This window comes from Anolis sagrei, chromosome 8, assembly GCF_037176765.1.
Source record: "Anolis sagrei isolate rAnoSag1 chromosome 8, rAnoSag1.mat, whole genome shotgun sequence".
NCBI classification, from domain to species: domain Eukaryota; kingdom Metazoa; phylum Chordata; class Lepidosauria; order Squamata; family Dactyloidae; genus Anolis; species Anolis sagrei.
This window is the reverse complement of record NC_090028.1, coordinates 5,934,556-5,954,750: the sequence shown is the minus strand read 5'-3', so window position 1 is coordinate 5,954,750 and position 20,195 is coordinate 5,934,556. Positions and strand designations below refer to the sequence as shown.

At 47.4% G+C, this 20,195-nt stretch overlaps 1 protein-coding gene across 1 annotated transcript in view; it reads left to right on the top strand.

Moving 5' to 3' along the window:
• Nucleotides 1-274: 274 nt before the first annotated feature.
• The window catches only part of CPNE2 (copine 2), a 144,483-nt gene continuing 124,562 nt past the window's right edge, over nucleotides 275-20,195 (top strand). The window contains exon 1 of the mRNA XM_067470996.1: nucleotides 275-497. The gene's annotated coding sequence lies outside the window, so the exon portion shown is untranslated. The remainder of the gene's footprint in view (nucleotides 498-20,195) is intronic.

Here is a 20,195-nt window from a genome sequence, read left to right as displayed (position 1 = left end):
CCTGTAGAGCTGGATGGCCATCTGTTGGGAGGGCTTGAATGGTGTCTTGCTGCCTGGCAGAATAATGGGGCTGTACTGGATGGCCATTGGGGTCCCACTTCTTAGGCTTGTATAGCTCGGAGAGTCATTCTCCTCGCTAGAAAGGGGGAAAGTTTCGTTTTCGAGAACTAACTTGGCACAGTGTGATCTTTGGAAGCAGAAAGAGGAAGCCGAGGGGCGACTCGGAGGAGGGGCGGGTCGAGGGGCGGGATCCTCACTACACCCTCCCTCCCTTCCTTCGTTCCTCCCTTCCCTCTGGGACCGGGGCCAACACCGAGGCCCGCCCTAGACTGTGTTTTCGGGGCCCCCGAAAGGAGCTGTAAGGGAAGGAAGGAAGGAAAGAAGGGGCGAAGGAGCGGGGCCCTTGCTGCCACCGCCATGCTCCCCCTTGGAGTAGAACCGCGCTGAGGTTGGGAAGCGGAGGCACCCGAGGAGTAGGAGCAGCGCAGAACCGAACGGTCAGTGAGTAGCCTGGAATGGGGCCCCATCCTTTCCCCTGCGCCCCAAAGCGTCTCCGTGCGCCCAAGGCTTTCCAAGCCCTGTCCAAAGCTCTCCAAGGCTCTCTAAAGCCTCTCCAAGGCTCTCCAAAGCTCTTCCGTGCGCCCAAGGGTTTCCCAGCCCTGCCCAAAGCTCTCCAAGGGTCCCCAAAGCTCTCTTAAAGCGTCTCAGTGTGCCCAAGCCTGCCGAAAGCGTCCCCAAGGCTCCCCAAAGCTCTCCAAGGCTCCCCAAACTTGCCCAAGGCTCCCCAAAGCTCCTCCGTGCGCCAAAGTGTTTCCCAACCCTGTCCAAAGCTCCCCAAGGCGTCTCCAAAGCTCTCCAAATCTGCCCAAAGAGCCTCCGTTCGCCCAAGCCTTACCCAGCTGTGCCCAAAGCTCTCCAAGGCTTCTCAAAGCGTCTCCGTGCGCCCAAGGCTTCCCAAGCCCTGTCCAAAGCTCTCCAAGGCTCCCTAAAGCCTCTCCAAGGCTCCCCAAAGCTGCCCAAAGCTCTCTAAAGCGTCTCCGTGTGCCCAAGCCTGCCGAAAGCGTCCCCAAGGCTCTCCAAAGCTGCCCAAGCCGTGCCCAAGCCTCTCAAAGGCTCCCCAAAGCTCCTCCGTGCGCCAAAGTGTTTCCCAATCCTGTCCCAAGCTCCCCAAGGCTCTCCAAAGCCGTCCAAAGCTCTCCAAGGCTGCCCAAAGCGTCTCCGTTGACTAAAGTCTTACCCAGCTGTGCCCAAAGCTCTCCAAGGCTGCCCAAAGCTCTCTTAAAGTGTCTCCGTATGCCCAAGCCTGCCGAAAGCGTCCCCAAGGTTCCCCAAAGCTGCCCAAGCCATGCCCAAGCCTCTCCAAGGCTCCCCAAAGCTCCTCCGTGCGCCGAAGTGTTTCCCAATCCTGTCCAAGGCTCCCCAAAGCGTCTCCAAAGCCGTCCAAAGCACTCCAAGGCTTCCCAAAGCGTCTCCGTGCGCCCAAGGCTCCCAGTAATGAAGAGGTAAGGCCGTGTGCGATTATTAAAATGATTGCCCTCTAAAACGTCTCCATGCGCCCAAGCCTGCCTAAAGCATCCCAAAGCTCTCCCAAAGGCTCCCCAAAGCTCCTCCGTGCATCCAAGTGTTTCCCAATCCTGTCCAATCCTGTCCAAAGCTCCCCAAGGCTCTCCAAAGCCCCCACCCCAAGCTGTCCAAAGCTCTCCAAGGCTGCCCAAAGCGTCCCCGTTCGCTCAAGGCTCCCTAATACATCTCCAAAGCTTCCGAAATCTGCCCAAAGCGTCTCCATTGGCCAAAGTCTTACCCAGTTGTGCCCAAAGCTCCCCAAGGCTTCCCAAAGCATCCCCGTGCGCCCAAGGCTTCCCAAGCCCTGCCCAAAGCTCTCCAAGGCTCTCCCAACAGATGGCTGGATGGTCATCTGTTGGGAGCAATTTGACTGTGTATTTCTGCATGACAGAATGGAGTTGAGCTAGATGACTCCTCCGTGCGCCCAAGTGTTTCCCAGCCATGCCCAAGCCTACCCAGGGCTCCCCAAAGCTCCTCCGTGTGCCCAAGTGTTTCACACCCGTGCCCAAAGCTTTTCAAGGCTCCCCAAAGCTCTCTAAAACATCTCTGTGTGCCCAAGCCTGCCTAAAACATCCCAAAGCTACCCAAGGCTCCCCAAAACCTGTCCAAGCCATGCCCAAGCCTCTCTAAGGCTCCCTGAAGCTCCTCAGTGTGCGCAAGTGTTTCCCAATCCTGCCCAGAGCTTCCCAAGGCTCCCCAAAACTGTTCGCCTAAGGCATCTCCAAAGCTGCCCAAAGCGTCTCCATGTGCCCAAGGCTTCCCAAGCCCTACCCAAAGCTCTCCAAGGCACCGTAAAGCATCTCTAAAACTCCCTAAAGCTGCCCAAAGCTCCCCAAGGCTACGCAAAGCATCCCCGTTCGCCCAAGGTTCCCTAATGCATCTCCAAAGCTTCCCAAAATGTCTAAGTGTGCCCAAATCTTACCCAGCTGTGTCCAAAGCTCTCCAAGGCTTCCCAGAACATCTCCGTGTGCCCAAGGCTTCCCAAGCCCTGCCCAAAGCACTCCACATCTCCCTAAAGTCTTCCCAAGGCTCTCCAAATCTGCCCAATGCTCCTCCATGTGTCCAAGTATTTTCCAGTTGTGCCCAAGGCTTCCCAAAGTGTTTCCGTTCGCCCAAGCCTCTCTAAGGTGTCTCCAAAGCTTCCCAAAGCATCTCTGTGCGCCCAAGGCTTCCCAAGCCCTGTCCAAAGCTCCCTCAAGCTGCCAAAAGCTCTCCAAGGCTTCCCAAGCATCCCTATTCGGCCAAGGCTTCCCAAGCCCTGCCTAAAGCTGCCCAAAGCTCGCCAAGGCTCCGTAAAGCTTCCCTGTTCGCCCAAGGCTCCCTAATGTGTCTCCAAAGCTTCCTAAATCTACCCAAAGCATCTCCATGTGCCCAAGTCTTACCCAGCCATGTCGAAAGCTCTCCAAGGCTCCCCATAGTGTCTCCGTGTGCCCAAGGCTTCCCAAGCCATGCGGCCCACGTCTCTCTAAAGCTGCCCAAAGCATCTCCTTGCACTCAGGGCTCCCTAAAGCATCCCCGTGGCTCCCCAAAGCTGCCAAAATTCTCCAAGGCTCCCCAACGCGTCTCTGTGCGCTCAAGCAATCCTCTGGATGTAGGTGAACTACAACTCCCAATTTCAAGGTCAATGCCCACCAACCGCTTCCATTATATTCTGTTAATGGGGGTTCTCTGTGCCAAGTTTGGTTCAATTCCATTGTTGGTGGAGTTCAGAATGCTTTTTGATTGTAGGCGATGTATGAATCCCAGCAACTACAACTCCCAAATATCAGGGTCTATTTTCCGCAAACTCGACCAGTGTCCACATTTGGGCATATTGAGTATCCGTACCAAGTTTGGTCCAGATCCATCATTGTTTGAGTCCACAGTGCTCTCTGGATGTAGGTGAACTACAACGCCCAAAATCAAGATCAATGCCTACCAATCCCAGTATTTTCTGTTGGTCATGGGAGTTCTGTGTGCCAAGTTTGGTTCAATTCCATTGTTGATGGAGTTCAGAATGCTTTTTGATTGTAGGCGATGTATGAATCCCAGCAACTACAACTCCCAAATATCAGGGTCTATTTTCCGCAAACTTGACCAGTGTCCACATTTGGGCATATTGAGTATCCGTGCCAACTTTGGTCCATATCAATCATTGCTTAAGTCCACAGTGCTCTCTGGATGTAGGTGAACTACAACTTCCAAACTCAAAGTCAATGCCCACCATTCCCTTCCAATGTTTTCTGTTGGTCGTGGGAGTTCTGTGTGCCAAGTTTGGTTCAATCCCATTGTGTGTGGAGTTCAGAATGCTCTTTGATTGTAGGTGGACTATTTATTTATTTGTTTGTTTATTTATCGTGTCAGTATCCACCAGAAAATTGTATTAAACAGAGTTTGCAAGCTTGACAAAATACCAAATTTGTGAGTTTGGTAGTTGATTAAATGTCCTTTGACCAGTATCTGGCCCCTTGGAGTGCCTCTGGTGTTGCCGCAAGAAGGTCCTCCCTTGTGCATGTGGCAGGGCTCAGGGTGCATTGCAGCAGGTGGTCAGTGGTTTGCTCTTCTCCACACTCGCATGTCGTGGATTCCACTTTGTGGCCCCATTTCTGAAGGTTGGCTCTGCATCTCGTGGTGCCAGAGCGCAGTCTGTTCAGCGCCTTCCAAGTCGCCCAGTCCTCTGTGTGCCCAGGGGGGAGTCTCTCATCTGGTATCAGAGATTGGTTGAGGTTCTGGGTTTGAGCCTGCCACTTTTGGACTCTCGCTTGCTGGGATGTTCCAGCGAGTGTCTCTGTAGATCTTAGAAAATTATTTCTTGATTTAAGTCGTTGACGTGCTGGCTGATACCCAAACAGGGGATGGGCTGGAGATGTCTCTGCCTTGTTCCTTTCACTATTGGCTGCTACTTCCCGGTGGATGTCAGGTGGTGCAATACCTGCTAAGCAGTGTAATTTCTCCAGTGGTCTAGGGCGCAGACACCCCGTGATAATGCGGCATGTCTCATTAAGAGCCACATCCACTGTTTTAGTGTGGTGAAATGTGTTCCACACTGGGCATGCGTACTCAGCAGTGGAGTAGCACAGCGCAAGGGCAGATGTCTTCACTGTGTCTGGTTGTGATCCCCAGGTTGTGCCAGTCAGCTTTCGTATGATATTGTTTCTAGCACTCACTTTTTGCTTGATGTTCACGCAATGCTTCTTGTAGGTCAGAGCACGGTCCAGAGAGACTCTCAGGTATTTGGGTGTGTTGCAATGCTCCAGTGGGATTCCTTCCCAGGTAATAATCCTCAGAGCTTGGGATGCTTGTCTGTTCTTGAGGTGAAAAGCACATGTCTGTGTTTTAGATGGGTTAGGGATCAGCTGGTTTCCCCTTTAATAGGCAGTAAGAGCACCTAGAGCTTCGGAGAGCTTCTCTTCAACCATCTCAAAACTCAGGTGAACTATAAATCCCAGCAACTACAACTCCCAAATGACAAAATCACCCCCCCCCCCCACAACCCCAAACAGTATTTTGGCACCCCCTCTCCCTCCAACCAATCATTGATATATATTGTCAGTTCGTCATGGGAGTTCTGTGTGCCATATTTGGTTCAATTCCATCATTGGTGGAGTTCAGAATGCTCTTTGATTTTAGGTCAGCGTTTCTCAACCTGGGGTTCGGGACCCCTGAGGGGGTCGCGAGGGGGCATCAGAGGGGTCGCCAAAGACCATCAGAAAACACAGTATTTTCTGTTAGTATGGAGGTTCTGTGTGCCAAGTTTGGCCCAATTCTATAGTTGATAGAATATTCTTTGATTCTATGTGAACTATAAATCCCAGTAACTACAACTCTCAAAGGTCAAGGTCTATTTTCCCCAAACTCCACCAGTGTTCACATTTGAGTATTTGTGCCAAGTTTGGTCCAGATCCACCATTGTTTGAGACCACAGTGATAACTGGATGTAGGTGAACTACAACTCTCAATTTCAAGGTCAATGCTCACCAATCCCTTCCATTATTTTCTGTTAATGGGAGTTCTGTGTGCCAAGTTTGGTTCAATTCCATCGTTGGTGGAGTTCAGAATGCTCCTTAATTGAAGGTGAACTATAAATCCCAGCAACTACAACTCCCAAATGTCAAGGTCTATTGTCCCCAAACCCCACCAGTATTCAAATGTGGGAGTATTGGGTATTTGTGCCAAATTTGGTCCATTGAATGAAAATACATCCTGCATATCAGATATTTACATGACGATTCAGAACAGTAGCACAGTTACAGTTGTGAAGTAGCAACGAAAGAATGTTCTGGTTGGCGGTCAACACAACAAGAGGAACTGTATTCAAGGCTCGCGGCATTAAGGAGGTTGGCAACCACTGGTGTAGGTGGACCCTTTGTGTTTAGTTCATTCATGCCTCGTTTAAGGCTCCAAGGTTGTCAATAGCTACCTGCGAATGGTGGAAGGAGTTCTTTTGAATCGTGCTAATAAGATTATGTTTTGCACGCCTTGGGTGATTTTTCTGTTCAAGTGAGGGTGGAAAAAAATTGCCCTGCAGAACAAAACATTAATCGAGGGATCAAATGGCAGCAGAGGCTGAACGAGCCTAATATAAACCCCAAGGAAAGGAGTGGGCAGTGCTCGAATCATAGAATCATAGAATCAAAGAGTTGGAAGAGACCTCATGGGCCATCCAGTCCAACCCCATTCTGCCAAGAAGCAGGAATATTGCATTCAAATCACCCCTGACAAATGGCCATCCAGCCTCTGCTTAAAAGCTTCCAAAGAAGGAGCCTCCACCACACTCCGGGGCAGAGAGTTCCACTGCTGAACGGCTCTCACAGTCAGGAAGTTCTTCCTGATGTTCAGATGGAATCTCCTCTCTTGTAGTTTGAAGCCATTGTTCCATTGCGTCCTAGTCTCCAGGGAAGCAGAAAACAAGCTTGCTCCCTCCTCCCTGTGGCTTCCTCTCACATATTTATACATGGCTATCATATCTCCTCTCAGCCTTCTCTTCTTCAGGCTAAACATGCCCAGCTCCTTAAGCCGCTCCTCATAGGGCTTGTTCTCCAGACCCTTGATCATTTTAGTCGCTCTCCTGTGGACACATTCCAGCTTGTCAATATCTCTCTTGAATTGTGGAGCCCAGAATTGGACACAATATTCCAGATGTGGTCTAACCAAAGCAGAATAGAGGGGTAGCATAACTTCCTTAGATCTAGACACTATGCTCCTCTTGATGCAGGCCAAAATCCCATTGGCTTTTTTTGCCGCCACATCACATTGTTGGCTCATGTTTAACTTGTTGTCCACGAGGACTCCAAGATCTTTTTCACACGTACTGCTCTCGAGCCAGGCATTGTCCCCCATTCTGTATCTTTGCATTTCATTTTTTTCTGCTCGAGAAGAACTGTGCATTTGATTCTTTACTGCAAAAGTGCCAAGTGTGGAAAATCGAATTTCTGTGGCTGAACGTGAGGTTTCTATCTTCTAGTCCATCATTTCTCAACCAGGAGGTCGGGACCCCTGGGGGGGGGGGGGTAACAAGAGGGGGTGTCAAAGAGGTCATCAAAGACCATCAGAAAACACAGTATTTTCTGTTGGTCAGGTTGTTCAGTGTGGGAAGTTTAGCCCAATTCTTTCATTGGTGAGGTTCAGAAGGCTCTTTGATTGTATGTGAACTATAAATCCCAGCAACTACAAACTCCCAAATGTCAAGGTCTATTTTCATCTGTCTGTCTATCTATCTATTCATCCATTCATCCATCTATTTATATATATACCCATCCATCCATGTAAATATGCATACATCTATCCATCCATCCATATATCCATCCATCCATCTATTCATCCATCTATTTATATAATCCATCCATCCATCCATCCATCCATCCATCCATCCATCCATCCATCCATGTAAATATTCATACATCTATTTATCTATCCATACACCTATCTATCCATCCATCCATCCATCTATCCATCAATTCATCAATCCAACCAACCATATATCCATCCATCCATCCATCCATCCATCCATCCATCCATCCATCTATCTATCTATCTATCTATGTCTGACTGTCTGTCTGTCGTCCGTCCGTCCGTCCGTCCGTCCGTCCGTCCGTCCGTCCATCCATCCATCCATCTATCTATCTATCTATCTATCGATCTATCTATCCAGTCAACCAGCCATCCACCTATCCATCTATCCATCCATCTATATATCCATCTGTCCATCCATCCACCTGGCCAGCCAGCAATCTAGCCATTCACCTGTCTATCAATCTATCTGTCTATTGATCTATCTATTTATCTGTCCATCTATCTCAAACTCCCAAATGTCAAGGTCTGTTTCCCCAAACTCCACCAGTGTCCACATTTGGGCATGCAGAGTATTCATGCCAAGTTTGGTCCAGTTCCATCATTGTTTGAGTCCACAGTGCTCTCTGGATGTAGCTGAACTACAACTCCCAAACTCAATGTCAATGCCCACCAAACTCTTCCAGCATTTTCTGTTGGTCATGGGAGTTCTGTGTGCCAAGTTTGGTTCAATTCTATCATTGGTGGAGTGCAGAATGCTCTTTGATTGTAGGTGAACTATAAATCCCAGCGACTGCAACTTCCAAATGTCAAGGTCTATTTCCTCCAAACTCCATCAGTGTCCACATTTGGGCATGCAGAGTATTCAGATCCATCATTGTTTGAGTCCAGAGTGCTCTCTGGATGTACCTGAACTACAACTCCCAAAGTCAAAGTCAAAGCCCACCAAACACTTCCAGCATTTTCTGTTGGTCATGGGAGTTCTGTGTGCCAAGTTTGGTTCAATTCTATCATTGGTGGAGTGCAGAATGCTCTTTGATTGTAGGTGAACTGTAAATCCCAGCGACTACAACTTCCAAATGTCAAGGTCTATTTTCCCCAAACTCCACCAGTGTCCACATTTGGGCATATTGAGTATCTATGCCAAGTTTGGTCCAGATCCATCATTGCTTAAGTCCACAGTGCTCTCTGGATGTACCTGAACTACAACTCCCAAAGTCAAAGCCCACCAAACACTTCCAGCATTTTCTGTTGGTCATGGGAGTTCTGTATGGGAAGTTTGGCCCAATTATATAATTGGTGGGGTTCAGAAGGCTCTTTGGTTGTAGGTGAACTATAAATCCCAGCAATTACAACTCCCAAATTTCAAGGTCTGTTTTCCCCAAACTCCACCAGTGTCCACATTTGGGCATATTGAGTATCCATGCCAAGTTTGCTCTGGTTCCATCATTATTTGAGTCCACAGTGCTCTCTGGATGTAGCTGAACTACAACTCCCAAACTCAAGGTCAGTGTCCAGCAGACCTATCCAGTATTTTTTGTTGGTCATGGGAGTTCTGTGTGCCAAGTTTGGTTCAATTCCATCATTGGTGGAGTTCAGAATGCTCTTTGATTGTAGGTGAACTATAAATCCCAGCAACTACATCCTCCAAAAATCAAGGTCTATTTTCCCCAAACTCCACCAGTATTCACATTTGTGCATATTGTGTATCCGTGCCAAGTTTGGTCCAGTTCCATCATTGTTTGAGTCCACAGTGCTCTCTGGATGTACCTGAACTACAACTCCAACACTCAAGGTCAATGCCCACCAAACCCTTGTTGGTCATGTGAGTTCTGTGTGCCAACAATTCTATCATTGGTGGAGTTCAGAATGTTCTTTGATTGTAGGTGAACTATAAATCCCAGCAACTACAACTCCCAAATGACAAAATCAATCCTACGCCCAACCCTACCAGTATTCAAATGTGGGCGTTTTGGGCATTCCCAGCATTTTCTGTTTCTCATGGGAGTTCTGTGTGCCAAGTTTGGTTCAATTCCATCATTGGTGGAGTTCAAAATGCTCTTTGATTGAAGGTGAACTATAAATTCCAGCAACTACAACTCCCAAATGACAAAATCAATCCTACGCCCAACCCTACCAGTATTCAAATGTGGGCGTTTTGGGCATTTCCAGCATTTTCTGTTGATCATGGGAGTTCTGTGTGCCAAGTTTGGTTCAATTCCATCATTGGTGGAGTTCAGAATGCTCTTTGATTGTAGGTGAACTATACATCCCAGCAACTACAACTCCCAAATGTCAAGGTCTGTTTCCCCCAAACTCCACCAGTGTTCACATTTGAGTTTGGTTCAGTTCCATCATTGGTGGAGTTCAGAATGCTCTTTGATTGTCGTGAACTATAAATCCCAGCAACTACAACTCCCAAATGAAAAAATTATTCCCCCCAAACATCACTGGTATTCAAATTTGGGCATATTGAATATTCTTGGCAGATATGGTCCAGTAAATGAAAATACGTCCTGCATATCAGATAATTTACATGACAATTCATAACAGTAGCAAAACTACAATTCTGAAGTAGCAATGAAAATAATGTTATGGTTGGGCGTCACCACAACATGCGGAACTGGATTAAGGGGTCTCAGCATTTGGAAGGGAATTTCTGATGAATTGGTAGACCATTGATATACAACAGGATACATTCCAGATTGGATATTGTTGCAGAAGACAAAGCTGGTTTTGTCTGTTTTGGTGTAAACTTTGTGTTGGCTGCAAACAAACATCAGCTAAACAAACTGGTAGTTGATTAAATGTCCTTTGACCAGTATCTGGCCACTTGGAGTGACTCTGGTGTTGCTGCAAGAAGATCCTCCATGGTGCATGTGGCAGGGCTCAAGTTGCATTGCAGCAGGTGGTCAGTGGTTTGCTCCTCTCCACACTCGCATGTTGAGGATTCCACTTTGTGGCCCCATTTCTTGAGGTTGGCTCTGCATCTCGTGGTGCCAGAGCGCAGTCTGTTCAGCACCTTCCAAGTCACCCAGTCTTCTGTGTGCCCAGGGGGGAGTCTCTCATTTGTTATCAGCCATTGGTTGAGGTTCTGGGTTTGAGCCTGCCACTTTTGGACTCTCGCTTGCTGGGGTGTTCCAGCGAGTGTCTCTGTAGATCTTAGGAAACTATTTCTTGATTTAAGTCATTGACATGCTGGCTGATACCCAAACAGGGGATGAGCTGGAGATGTCTCTGCCTTGGTCTTTTCACTATTGGTTGCTACTTCCCGGCGGATGTCAGGTGGTGCAATACCGGCTAAGCAGTGTAATTTCTCCAGTGGTGTAGGGCACAGACACGCCGTGATAATGCGGCATGTCTCATTAAGAGCCACATCTACTGTTTTAGTGTGGTGAGATGTGTTCCACACTGGGCATGCATACTCAGCAGCAGAGTAGCACAGCGCAAGGGCAGATGTCTTCACTGTGTCTGGTTGTGATCCCCAGGTTGTGCCAGTCAGCTTTTGTATGATATTGTTTCTAGAACCCACTTTTTTGCTTGATGTTCAGGCAGCGCTTCTTGTAGGTCAGAGCACGGTTGCAAACCATTATGTTTATCCAATCCCATGAATTCGGTGTCGACAAAACGTGTCGACAAAAGAAGTCTAAACTTCTACAACGTTCTCCATCCTGCCGTTTTATTTTTCAGACTTATGAGTTTGCCGAAAGACAGGATGTAAATATATTGAATCTGGAGCATTCACTCCTCCATTGTGATCTTAACATTTATCGGCAAGAGGTGACATTTACAGCGCCGTGCTGGGCGTCAGTGTGCCGAGAATTAAGTTCTGCCCAGTTTAGAGGGATTTAATTCCTTCTTTTTTCTCAATGTGTTTGCCAAAGACCTCCATCGGTGCAGATATGCCTCTTACGGGCACATCTGCACTGTAGAATTAATGCAGTTCAACACCACTTGATCTAACTGTGGCTCAGTGCTATGGCATTCTGGGAGTTGTAGCTTTACAAGGTGGCACAGTGGGTTAAAGCTGTGAGCTGCTGAACTTCTTGATTGAAAGGTCACATGTTCGAATCCGGGGAGTGGCATGAGCTCCAGTTGTCAGCCCCAGCTTCTGCCAACCTAGCAGTTCGAAAACATGCAAAGGTGAATAGATCAATAGGTACCGCTCTAACAGGAAGGTAACGGTGCTCCATGCAGTCATACCGGCCACATGACCTTGGAGGTGTCTACGGACAACGCTGGCTCTTTGAATCCGGGGAGCGGCATGAGCTCCAGTTGTCAGTCCCAGCTTCTACCAACCTAGGAGTTCAAAAACATGCAAATGTGAATAGATGAATAGGTACGGCTCAGGCGGGAAGGTAATGGCGCTCCATGCAGTCATGCCAGCCACGTGACCTTGGAGGTGTCTATGGACAATGATGGCTCTTTGAATCCGGGGAGCGGCATGAGCTCCAGTTGTCAGCCCCAGCTTCTGCCAACCTAGCAGTTTGAAAACATGCAAATGTGAATGGATCAATAGGTACAGCTCCGGTGGGAAGGTAACGGCGCTCCATGCAGTCATGCCGGCCACATGACCTTGGAGGTGTCTATGGACAATGCTGGCTCTTCGAATCCGGGGAACGGCATGAGCTCCAGCTGTCAGCCCCAGCTTCTGCCAACCTAGCAGTTCGAAAACATGCAAACGTGAATAGATCAATAGGTACCGCTCCAGCAGGAAGGTAACGGCACTCCAGGTAGTCATACCAGCCACATGACCTTGGAGGTGTCTATGGACAATGCTGGCTCTTCGAATTCAGGGAGCGACATGAGGAAGAACTTCCTGACTGTGAGAGCCGTTCAGCAGTGGAACTCTCTGCCCCGGAGTGTGGTGGAGGCTCCTTCTTTGGAAGCTTTTAAACAGAGGCTGGATGGCCATCTGTCGGGGGTGATTTGAATGCAATATTCCTGCTTCTTGGCAGAATGGGGTTGGACTGGATGGCCCATGAGGTCTCTTCCAACTCTTTGATTCTATGATTCTAGGTGGAGAGATCTTCAGCCTTCTCTGCCAAAGGGGTTCCTAAGATCATCAGAAATATGTGTTTTCTGGTGGTCTTTGGTGACCCCTCTGAAACCCCCTTGTGGCCCGACCCTCAGATTGTGCAACACTGCCTTAGGATGAAACAAAGCAGAAATAATTATTTAACTTGCAGGGTGTTATTACTTTTGCCGAAAACTCAGCACCGCTGGGCCGTAAGTGATCATTATCCCCTCCTGCTCAGCGATTCCACTAAGCGAGGCTTACCTTTTTCCGTAATTACAACCTTCAAAGTGTCCCGAGGCTCCCTTTTCTTCCACTCCACCCCATAGTTCCATCTTTCCTCCAAACTTTACTCGGAGGACGCCTCGAACCCGAGGCTGGTTTCCTCCGCTTTCTGCCTCCGAAGCCTCCTTGGTCACTTTATTATTTTTTCCAACCGAGAAAAGCAAGATGTGTTCCATTTTTAGCTCCCCAAAGTCCATCAAAATCGAAGGTGAGTGAGTATATCAGAGCAGGCTTTGGCCTTTTGTCGTCTTTTCCTTCCAAATCCGCTCGCTTTTTTGTGCTCGTTTCAAAGCCTTGCCTTCCAGCCGGGGGCCAGACTCGAAAGACTTTGATGCTAATCCTCAGCTAAATCTATACACTTGCCTCTTTCCACAAAAGGCTGTTTCTGTTGGAGTTTTGTGTTTTTATATGGCTATAAAAAATTGTGGTGCATGGCTGGATTGTTTTCAAATCCGAAACTGATTTGGGTTGCATTCTTTGGAGTGGAACTGTTAGAACTCTGTCTCTTTTTGCTCTCAAAACATCTTCATGGAAAAATCTTGATCAGAAGGAGGCCGCCGAAGTCCTGAACCGGTGCCTGGCCGCTGTAATGGTCTGGATGAGGGCGAACAAACTGAAATTAAATCCAGACAAGACAGAGGTACTCCTGGTCAGTCGCAAGGCCGAACAGGGTATAGGGTTACAGCCTGTGCTGGACGGGGTCGCACTCCCCTTGAAGACGCAGGTTCACAGCTTGGGTGTGACCCTGGACTCGTCGCTGAGCCTGGATCCCCAGGTTTCAGCGGTGACCAGGGGAGCATTTGCACAGCTTAGGCTTGTGCGCCAGCTGCGCCCGTATCTTGGGAAGTCTGACTTGGCCACGGTGGTACACGCTTTGGTCACATCCCGTCTCGACTACTGCAACGCTCTCTACGTGGGGCTGCCCTTGAAGACGGCCCGGAAGCTCCAGCTAGTCCAGCGCGCGGCAGCCATGTTGTTAACTGGAGCAGGGCGTAGGGAGCATACAACGCCCCTGCTGTCCCAGCTCCACTGGCTGCCGATTTGCTACCGGGCCCAATTTAAGGTGCTGGTGTTATCCTACAAAGCCCTAAACGGTTCCGGCCCAAAATACCTTGCAGACCGCATCTCGGCCTACGAGCCCACGAGGACCTTGAGATCATCTGGGGAGGCCCTTCTCTCGGTCCCGCCTGCCTCACAGGCACGCCTGGCGGGGACGAGAGAGCGGGCCTTCTCGGTGGTGGCCCCCCGGCTGTGGAACGCCCTCCCTGCTGAAGTTAGACAGGCGCCCTCCCTTATGGCCTTTCGTAAGAGCCTGAAAACATGGCTTTTCGAGTTGGCCTTCAACTAAGTGCTATATCATTGGAAATGATGACCGGAATGGACCACGACTATGAGACTGATTATGACCCCATGATATGATATGACGAAGCGGATTTTTAGTATAAGTATATGTTATGTAGAGGTAGAATGTTGCGTACTGTCCTGTTTATTGTAAATTGTCTTTTCTATGTTGTTGTTCACCGCCGCGAGTCGCCCTAGGGCTGAGAGCGGCGGTTAATAAGTGCAAGTAATAAATAAATAAATAAAAGAAGGTTTCATTCTAACACAGCATTTCTCAACCTTGAGGTTGGGAGTCTTAGGGGGGTCACAAGGGGGTGTCAGAGGGGTTTCCAAGGCCTTTGAAGTGCTTCAAATAATCTCCAAGAGCTCCCTAAGACAGCTCCATGTACCCAAAGTTCCCTAAAACATCCCCAAAGATCCCCAAGGCTCCTAGAGACAACACCAAGGCTCTCCAAGGCATCTCCATGCACCCAAGGAGTGGTTCTCAATAGGGGCGGCTCAACCCATTACGCAAAGTAAGCATTTGCAGTATAGTTGATTTTGCCCAGGGAGGCTCTTGAGGCGCTCATGGGGGAAAATAGACCTTGACATATGGAAGTTGTAGTTACTGGGATGTATAGTTCACCTAAAACAGTGGTTCTCAACCTTCCGAATGCCGTGACCCCTCAATACAGTTCCTCATGTTGTGGTGATCCCCAACCATAACATTACTTTTGTTGCTACTTCATAATTGTCATTTTGCTACTGTTATGAATCGTAACGTAAATATCTGACATGCAGGATGTATTTTCATTCACTGGACCAAATTGGGCACAAATACCCGATACGGCCAAATTTGATTACTGGTAGGATTGGAGGCGGGGGGGGGGGGGGGGATTGATTTTTTCATTTGGGAGTTCTAGTTGCTGGGATTTATAGTTCAGCTACAATCAAAGAGCATTCTGAACTCCACCAATGATGGAATTTGACCAAACTTCCCCCACAGAACTCCCATGACCAACAGAAAATACTGGAAGGGTTTGGTGGATGTTGATCTTGAGATTTGGAGTTATAGTTCACCTACATCCAGAGAGCAATGTGAACTCATATAATGATGGATCTGGACCAGACGTGGCATTAATGCTTAATCTGCTCAAAACCTTGAATTTGGGAGTTGCAGTTCACCTACATCCAGATATCACTGTGGTCTCAACCAGTGGTGGAGCTGGACCAAACTTGGCACAAATACTCAAACGTGAACACTGGTGGAGTTTGGGGAAAATAGACCTTGACCTTTGAGAGTTGTAGTTACTGGGATTTATAGTTCATCTACAATTAAAGAATATTCTATCAACTATAGAATTGGGCCAAACTTGGCACACAGAACCCCCATACTAACAGAAAATACTGTGTTTTCTGATGGTCTTTGGCGACCCCTCTGACGCCCCCTCGCGACTCCCCCAGGGGTCCCGACCCCCAGGTTGAGAAACGCTGACCTAAAATCAAAGAACATTCTGAACTCCACCAATGATGGAATTGAACCAAATATAGCACACAGAACTCCCATGACGAACTGAAAATATATATCAATGATTGGTTGGAGGGGGTGCCAAAATACTGTTTGCTTACCGTTGAAAATTACCTAGGGCCGCCTCTGGTTCTCAACCTGTGGGTCCTCAGATGTTTCGGCCTTCAATTCCCATGGCAGCTCAAGTGGTGTCAAAGTGGATTAATTCTACAGTGTAGGTCAGCGTTTCTCAACCTGGGGGTCGGAACACCTGGGAGGTTGCGAGGGGGGTGCCAGAGGTTCAAAAAAACCATCAGAAAACATAGTACTTTGTGTTGCTCATGGGGATTCTGTGTGGGAAGTTTGGCCCAATTCTATCGTTGGTGAGGTTCAGAATGCTCTTTAATTGAACTATAAATCCCAGCGACTACAACTTCCAAATGTCAAGCTCTATCTCCCCCAAACTCCACCAGTGTTCACATTTGGGCATATGGAGTATTCGTACCAAGTTTGGTTCAGATCCATCATTTATTTATTTACCATTTATTTATTTACTATATTTGTATACCGCCCTTCTCAACCCTCAGGCAACTCCACAGTTGTTTGAGTCCACGGTACTCTCTGGATGCAGGTGAACTATAACTCCAAAACTAAAGGTCAGTGCCCACCAAACCCTTCCAGTATTTTCTATTGGTCATGGGACTTCTCTGTGCCAAGTTGGTTCAATTCCATCATAGGTGGAGTTCAAAATGCTCTTTGATTGTAGGTGAACTATAAATCCCAGCAACTACAACCAACTCCCAAATGACAAAATTAATTCCCCCAAACATCACTGGTATTCAGATTTGGGCATATTGAGTATTTCTGCCAAATTTGGTCCAGTGAATGAAAATACACCATGCATATCAGATATTTACCTTACGATTCATAACAGGAGCAAAATTACAGTTGTGAAGTAGCAACAAAAATAATGTTATGGTTGGGGGTCACCACAACATGAGGAACTGGATTTTGGGGTCGTGGCATTAGGAGGGTTGAGAAACACTGCAATAAGGGATTTCCGATGATTTGGTAGACATTTACCAAGTTTGGTCCAGATCCATCATTGTTTGAATCCACAGTGCTCTTGGGAGGCAGGTGAACTACAACTCCAAAACTCAATGCCCACCAAACCCTTCCAGTATTTTCTGTTGATCATGGGAGAACTCTGAGCCAAGTTTGATTCAATTCAATTATTGCTGGAGTTCGGAATGCTCTTTGATTGTAGGTGAACTATAAATCCCAGCAACTACACCTTCCAAAGGTCAAGGTCTATTTTCCCCAAACTCCACCAGTGTTCACATTTGGGCATATTGAGTATCCGTTCCAAGTTTGGTCCAGATCCATCATTGTTTGAGTCCACAGTGCTCTCTGGATGTAGGTGAACTACAACTCCAAAACTCAATGCCCATCAAACCCTTCCAGTATTTTCTCTTGGTCATGGAAGTTCTATGTTTCAGGTTTGGTTCAGCTCCATCATTGGTGGAGTTCAGAATGCTCTTTGATTGTAGGTGAACTATAAATCCCAGCAACTACATCTTCCAAACGTCAAGGTCTATTTCCCCCAAACTCCATCAGTGTTCACATTTGGGCATATTGAGTATCCGTTCCAAGTTTGGTCCAGATCCATCATTGTTTGAGTCCACAGGGCTCTCTGGATGTAGGTGAACTACAACTCCAAAACTTGGTCCAGGTTCATCTGGATGTAGGTGAACTACAGCTCCAAAACTCAATGTTCACCAAACCCTTCCAGTATTTTCTGTTGGTCATGGGAGTTCAATGTGCTAAGTTTGGTTCAACTCCATCATTGGTGGAGTTCAGAATGCTCTTTGATTGTAGGTGAATTATAAATCCCAGCAACTACATCTTCCAAACGTCAAGGTCTATTTCCCCCAAACTCCATCAGTGTGCACATTTGGGCATATTGAGTATCCGTTCCAAGTTTGGTCCAGATCCATCATTGTTTGAGTCCACAGGGCTCTTGGGATGCAGGTGAACTACAACTTCAAAAATCAATGCCCACCAAACCCTTCCAGTATTTTCTGTTGGTCATGGGAGAACTGTGAGCCAAGTTTGATTCAATTCAATTATTGGTGAAGTTCGGAATGCTCTTTGATTGTAGGTGAACTATAAATCCCAGCAACTACAACTCCCAAATGACAAAATCAATCCCCCTCCCCAACCCCACCAGTATTCAAATTTGGGCATATTGGGTATTTGTGCCAAATTTAGTCCAAAGAATGAAAATCCATTCTGCATATCAGATATTTACATGACGATTCATAACAGGAGCAAAATTACAGTTGTGAAGTAGCAACGAAAATAATTTTCTGGTTGGGGGTCACCACAACATGAGGAACTGTATTAAGGGGTTGCGGCATTAAGGGTTCATTTTCATGGTGTCTCTCGTTCTGTTGAAATTCTTCAAATGCTTGTGGATTTCAGTGGCTTCTTTGTAGCCTGACATGATGGTTGTTGGAGTGGTCTAGAACGTCCATGTTCTCAAATAATATTGTGTGTCCAGGTTGGTTTATCCCAGCTCGAGGTGGGTTACAACATTGCTAAAACACATGTCAAAAAGGAGAGGAAAAAGATGTGTTTTCCCCAAGAGAACATTAAAGGGTGGGCGAGGAGTGTGGGATGGCGCCTTTTGGAGAGGAGGACCCGTGTTCGTGACTAATACAGATGAACTGACAAGCGTAACAGCTGTTGTTTTTACTACCAGGTGTAGGCTGACAAAGCGGGCAAAAACGTGAACGGAAAACACTCTGCCTCGTAAAAGAAGGCTTTGTCCTTGTATTAAAAGGATCATAGAATCAGAGTTGGAAGAGACCTCATGGGCCATCCAGTTCATCCCCATTCTGCCAAGAAGCAGGAATATTGCATTCAAATCACCCCTGACAGATGGCCATCCAGCCTCTGTTTAAAAGCTTCCAAAGAAGGAGCCTCCACCACGCTCCGGGGCAGAGAGTTCCACTGCTGAACGGCTCTCACAGTCAGGAAGGTCTTCCTCGTGTTCAGATGGAATCTCCTCTCTTGTAGTTTGAAGCCATTGTTCCATTGCGTCCTAGTCTCCAGGGAAGCAGAAAACAAGCTTGCTCCCTCCTCCCTGTGGCTTCCTCTCACATGTTTGTACATGGCTATCATGCCTCCTCTCAGCCTTCTCTTCTTCAGGCTAAGCATGCCCAGCTCCTTAAGCCGCTCCTCATAGGGATTGTTCTCCAAACCCTTGATCGTTTTAGCCGCCCTCCTCTGGACACATTCCAGCTTGTCAATATCTCTCTTGAATTGTGGTGCCCAGAATCGGACACAATATTCCAGGTGTGGTCTAACCAAAGCGGAATAGAGGAGTAGCATGACTTCTCTAGATCTAGACACTATGCTCCTTTTGATGCAGGACAAAATCCCATTGGCTTTTTTTGCCGCCACATCACATTGTTGGCTCATGTTTAACTTGCTGTCCACGAGGAGTCCAAGATCTTTTTCACACGTACTGCTCTCGAGCCAGGCATCATCGTCCCCCATTCTGTATCTTTGCATTTCGTTTTTTCTGCCTAAGTGGAGTATCTTACATTTGTCCCTGTTGAACTTCATTTTGTTAGTTTTGGCCATTCATCTCTCTAATCTGTCAAGATCGTTTTGAATCCTGCTCCTGTCCTCTGGACTATTGGCTATCCCTCCCAATTTGGTGCTGTCTCCAAACTTGATGATCCTGCCTTCTAGCCCTTCATCTAAGTCATTAATAAAGATGTTGAACAGGACCGGGCCCAGGACGGAGCTCTGCAGATGGCACTCCACTCGTCACTTCTTTCCAGGATGAAGAAGAAGCCTTGGGGAGAATCACCCTCTGGGTTCGTCCATTTAACCAATCACAGATCCACCTCACCGTAGTTTTGCCTAGCCCACATTGGACTAGTTTCCTTGCCAGAAGGTCATGGGGGACCTTGTCGAAGGCCTTCCTGAAATCCAGGTACGCTACATCCACGGCATTCCCCGCATCTACCCAGCTTGTAACTCTATCGAAAAAAGAGATCAGATGAGTCTGGCATGACCTGTTTTTGATAAATCCATGTTGACTATTAGCAATGACCGCATTTGTTTCTAAGTGTTTGCAGACCACTTCCTTAACACTCTTTTCCAGAATCTTGCCTGGTATTGACGTGAGGCTGACCGGACGGTAATTATTTGGGTCATCCTTTTTTCCCTTCCTGAAGGATGGGGAAAGGGAGACTTCTGCATATCTCCCTTATTGAGACCAAAGTAATTCTGGGTACATGTATACAATGCAAGTTAAGCACTTTGGCCCAACTTTGGATGCAACTTCATGGTGGAATTGATCCAGTTTCAACCCATTTTGGATACACTATAGAATTAATGCAGTTCGATTTCACTTTGGGTTGATCGTTACTGTATATCTACTGCAGTTTGTCCCCACTTTTGGTGCATCTCCACTGTAGAATTAATATAGTTTAATCCCACTTTGGATACAGTGTAAAATTAATGCAGTTTGACCCAACTTTGGGTGCATCCGCACTGTAGAATTAATATAGTTTAATCCCACTTTGGATACAGTGTAAAATTAATGCAGTTTGACCCAACTTTGGGTGCATCCGCACTGTAGAATTAATATAGTTTGACTCAACTTTGGTTACAGTGTAAAATTAATGTAGTTTGACCCAACTTTGGGTGAATCTC